This window comes from Macrobrachium rosenbergii, chromosome 11 (genome assembly GCF_040412425.1).
Source record: "Macrobrachium rosenbergii isolate ZJJX-2024 chromosome 11, ASM4041242v1, whole genome shotgun sequence".
Classification (NCBI taxonomy): domain Eukaryota; kingdom Metazoa; phylum Arthropoda; class Malacostraca; order Decapoda; family Palaemonidae; genus Macrobrachium; species Macrobrachium rosenbergii.
The window spans coordinates 11,809,635-11,815,563 of NC_089751.1; positions in this window are offsets into that span (position 1 = coordinate 11,809,635).

Here is a 5,929-nt window from a genome sequence, read left to right on the forward strand (position 1 = left end):
AGTAGGATTTACTACTCAGAAAGCAAAGCAAAGAAAATCTTACCAGGAAACTGACGAACCGTTTGGGTAAGCCAACCCTTTTACTCTTAGCTATTCCTGTTGTATTATATTAGGAATGAAAGATAGACCAGATAAGTGAAAATAGCAAGGACATATCTGAATACTGAACGTGAATAGCCTATATGAAAAATCTATGAAATGACACACGTTGAAAAAAATAGACAGATCAAGGCAGTTAAATTCTGGTAAATGGAAAGGTGATCCGTAAAAAGAAAGTGAGATATGATAATGTTAAGTTAAACCAGATCAAATATATGTCAATATATTTGGATCAGTACTGAGGACAAGGAGAGTATCTTGCATTTCGGCACAACAACTATACAAAGTAGACATATACAAGTGAGATGGTATGCAAGCTTTTATTTAGTGACTAGACTATTAAGATGAAATAAAAGAAAAAAACTGAACGATATGTTGATTAGAAGAGCGAAAAAATTAAAAGAACGTTATATTCGAAACTATAAAAATAAGAGCACTGCTCATAGCGATGAGGAGCCGTTACAAAGACAAAGACACTGGAGCAGAAATCTCAACCCGAGGGCTGCCGTATTGGTTTTGCGGCCCCGGTGAAATCTTTCGGTTTAGTTTTCTTGATGGAAGTTGATCTTTGCGATTTGCTGTCTCCGTCTTCAAGAAAGACTATGAGGCGTGGAACACAAGCAAGACGAATCATTTGCGTTGCATGTGGGTACAATAACACGACGAAAGATGGCGCGAAACTACGCAAATATCTGCGGAGGAGAAAAACGTGACTGGCAAGGGAATGGGATAAACGTGTCAGCAGCACGGGCGAAATGAAAGGCAAATTTGTGGTCTTTCATTTGCTCTGCACATTTCATGCGAGATGGCTTTTATTTTTCTGGTACAATCTTGACGTTGATGATGAATTACAACGGCATACGCAGCAGAAATATTACATTTTTTCGCTTCCAAAGGCCGGTACGTCTCATTTACTTTGCCCATGTATAAAGCTACGCACAAAAACAAAAAAAACTTTTTCGTTGTCAGAAACCAGCGAATCCAGGAACAATTATCCATAAAATATAATTGAAATTTAAAGTTGAATGGGAAACAGACAACAAAATTCCTTTTCTTGACATTTTAATAATTAGAGACACGACAGAATACAAACTTGCCATATACAGAAAACCAACTTTCTCTTTGTCACACATCCATTTTTATAGCTATCATGACATCTCTATCAAGATTGGCATAGCCAGCAATTTATTCTTAAGAGCCTTACGGATTTGCTCCCTGGATTTCCTGGAAAAGGAAATTGAACTAATCTGTAAGCAGCTGTCATCTCTAAAGTACCCTGGCCATACAACTGAAAAAGCAATCCACAAAGCAAACGCTATTTTCTACCGTCCCCCAAAATAACAAGACCAGACGCCCAGCAACAAAATAAAAATCCCGCACCTGGACAGGATTAAGACACTGACACAGACACTTGGCAACGCTAATCCTTTTGCTTTTACCTACCCAAATACCTTAGCCAAATCCCTGATTAACGTCTGGCAAAAGCCAGTCCCCAAAGACACATCAGTTTACGAAATCCCTTGTCTCGATTGTGACCAATCTTATATCGGCTTTGCAGGCAAATCACTCCCCCAGAGATTAATACAGCATAAACGTTCAGTTAGGCACGGACAACAGAGCTCAGCTATTTTTAACAACATAAATAACCATAATCACAGAACCAACTGGAATATGTCTCATATAATTTATAGCAGCAATTATCGGTTCAAAAGCCAGATTGTGGAATCAGCTTTGATTAAATAAAGAAACACCATGAATCTTTCAAGAGGTGTGTGGGATTCATATATTAAAAATAAAATCTTCCTCCTGCCAGCAATTAAGAAGATTAAAGAGAATTGTCAACTGGAGTGATGTAACAGTTGACCTATGGACCTTCTGGTATAAATACCATTTTTCTGTAAGTATTTCTCATTCACTATTTGCCCGAGGAGAGAGACAGTTTGGTCTCTGAAATATAGTCTTTATTTTCCATATTTTGGCGTTTGGTCCTCCTGGGCCTCTGTAGGCTCATAGGGCAGGCGCTGATCTCCTGTTTCCTAGGCCAACAGCCAGTGGGGGACAGGTCCCAATGCCTATGACACGTGGCCAGTGTGTCGCTAGGCCCACTTTAACTCCCAAGCCCGAGGGCTGGTAAATTTACCTATTCTCCTACTGAACCTCTCTCTCTCTCTCTCTCTCTCTCTCTCTCTCTCTCTCTCTCTCTCTATATATATATATATATATATATATATATATATATATATATATAATAAATAACACTGCAGGTATTGCGCTTCAGTAGTTAATCCAAATCATGGTCAGCTTTTCTTGGTTGCTGCGATGTCCTCTCAACTTTTCTAGAACACGCAGTAGTTGCCCGTCCATAACGTCTAATGAGAACTGTGGCGATTGATTGATTTCTTGGAAATCTCAATCTAAGAATGAACAGGAATACCATATTTATAGAATTTCTGGGACGTTCCGATTTTCATATAAATAACCATTTCCAACTGATAAATAGAGACAAACAATGAATTTGTCTGGAAAATATACGTTTAAAATACCATTTACATTCTGTTTGGGAAAACAAAATGAAACGGAAACTTAAAATACGCTGAATATTAAAAAAACTCAAACGCTTGAAAAGTAAAACGAAAAATGAGCTCTTCCACAATGAATAAGTCGACAGATGACTGATCACGATTAAGATGAGGTTTAATGATTTTGATGCAAAAAGATTCTAAAATTTTAAAGTCGCATGGGTCCGAGCAAGGATCCCTGTCCTTTTCTTTTCTTATTCCAACAACACAACGAAAAATGAAGATAAACGAACACGAAGGGAGAATGGGAAAAATGAACTGCAAGTGACGAACATACTGTTGACCGTATTCACAGGAAAATGAGGACTGGGTGATCAATGATTTATTTTTGGCTCAGCCTAGCTGCAGATCTCGAGATAAACGTATGAATTATCAATGACGGTTAATGGAAGGAGGAAAACAAGGTGGCAGAGGAGACGATTTATTCAAGTCGTTGAGTTACCTATAGGCAATTCATATGAACAAATTCGTGATTTTATGTCATGCAATCCAATCCATTCATACACAATACACATACGGTAGATCTAAACTTGTAGACAGAATAGCAACAAAATGATCTCACTGAGCCCGGAAAGTGGAATGGTTGATATTAGCAGATGGTACTGTTCTCTTGGGAATAGTGAAGAAAAAAAAGCAGAAACTACATGATAAGAAATTATAAATGTTTGCAAGAGTTGGCAGTAATATGAACACTTATGAGGATAAATGGTAACTAGGAAGATGGAGCGATGAATATTTTGTTTTTTGAATGGTTGTAAAACCATTTATTTATGATGCTAGTTGCTACATTTATTTTCGATAATCTCACATTATTGGGAATTTAATGACTTCATTCTCTTTTTTGCGTGTTATGCATTACGTACCATAGATTTTTCATGACGTATAAACGATCAGTCTTCAGTAGTCACTGCTGACAGTCTATATATCACTGGAAAATAGCGGAAGCCGAAATAAGAAATACATTATTTGCCCGATCAGTGGGTAAAACTGTTTCCATTTGAACATGGATAAAGGTTTCTTACTGTTCTGAACAGTAGAATAATGCAAGTTATCACTCTGAGCCTCGATAAAGGCACCTTATCAGAGGAACCTTATCAGACTCAATAGTGGATAGAGACTCCTTCAACTAATAAGTGGGATACCTTTGACCTCTCCCTTCTTCCACTTCGAGAGGAGACGTTCTTTGATGGGTCCGTCTGGCCATGTAACCCTCATTCTTGTCACGCCCGAGGGATGGAATTCACCGGCTGAGCCTTTCATTTCCTCCGATGGCGGATTCTGAGATCCTTCTCAGACACTATTGTTGGGACAGATAGATCGTTAGATAGATAAGTCTATAATAAGATATTGGTGTGAGGCATGTCTTTTAGGTTGTAAGACGCTGAAATGATTAAATTTGTTAGACTTTAAGGGAAGTAAATGCGCAGCAAAATACCTGATAATTATGGGAAAAAAAGAAAAATAAAATGTTGCTAAGTTTTTCATCTCGTGATTCTTTCGCTCGAATTGCAACTCATTTTGGGATCAAGGGTAAATCAAATTAGCAATCCGTTCCTCATTAACTCAGATCTTCCATCTCTCTTAAAACCGGCTCAACCGATCCTTTCTTAATGCAGTGTGCACTTTCTCCATTATCTTATGTACTGTGTCAGGTGCAAAAAGCTTTTAACATATTTTGCAAGACATTGTGAACGTGTTAATGATTTTTCACGGCTTTGGAAACAGAATTTCACATAAAAGCACATCCACAACCACACACATATCCGTGTATATACGTACTATATACGTGCTTGAGTTTGGGTGGCATGTTTTAGTGGTGGAGAGCACTCTTTTGCTTAAGTGTAAAGTCTGTGATTTGAGCCCATCTTCCGTTACCAATCGACCCAACTTTGAAAGGGTATGGTCCTGTGACTTCACGTATTGTTTTAAAGACTGGTATTCCGAATGATTACTTTCAAATTTAATCGCAAGAAGGACTGTCTACTTGTTACGTAAATGCTGAAACGTTTATATGCTCTCCAACCAAGTTTCGACTTTATTCTAAATAATCCGTCTCACAGGTATCTGGTTAAATGTTCAGTTGGCCGTTTCCGGTGCTATTGTTTTGTAAGACATCACATTTCGTTGCCTGTCTTCCTTTTCTTTAGCTCTTACTCTTCCACTGACATAACCAGTTTCAGTTTCCAGTACAAATTCCCTGCTCATTATTTAGTGACGAAATAGCAAGCAAGTGAACATCAAGAAGTGCGTTCGCATAGTATGAAGGAATTTGTGCACGAATTGGTTCGTGTTTCCTTACTATTGTACGAGGACAGCTTTTCAGGCGAGTAACGATGAGGTAGCATCACTGGGGAACCCATCAGTCCTACTCAAGGATTACTAGGGAACAGGAAAGTCTCCGATATAGTCATTAAAAAAAAGGCGAACGACATGAAAAAGAAACGAAAGAGGCGTAAATCCAGTGCGTGCAGGGAAGAAAAGGCACACTGTGAACATTCCTGATAACTTGTTGTAAAAGAATCCTTCCGAAGATAAAGGTGAAAATGAATATTCATGTCGCTGATTTAGCATGTTGATGATGAAAGCATTTTTTTTACTTGGTAAATTAATAATTGTACCCCACGCAACTGCAGGTAAAGTGAGAAAGGTAGAAGAACATGTGCTAGGAATGTCTATGGAAGCCAAAGTTTGAAAGTATGAAGGAATTGCTGAACCAATTCTCCTCTGTCGTAGTAAAGTTTAGATGCTGAAAGCAAGTAAATGAATGTAGAATCTGTGGAGATGAATTGCTTATATAGTATCTGATGTATATGGAGAATTCAATGATTAAGAAATTTTGGACAGAACAAAGTTTTCAGATGGTTCGGTCTTGTGGAAAGAATGGATGATGATAAACTGGGGAAAAGAATATACAAATTGGAATTTTGGGAAGGAAAGAGGAAGGGAAGACCTGGAAAGGGATACACAGATGAAGTGAAAGAGATACTGGAGAGGAGGACTTCATCATCCAATAAATGAGAGAATCTTGTAAGATACTGATGAACGGCATAGTGTGTGTTGGGGTTGGACGCTGTGCTAGTAAGCTAGTAAGCCTTCTGTTCATGTATATGAAGCAGCTATTGGGTTAGGAAGTTGCTTTCTGCATAATGGGTTCATTCACGACTCAGGTGATTATTATCCATTCTTTCCTTCAGAGCTATCTCCGGTTTGAGAAACTGCTTAATTTAAGAATATATATATATATATATATA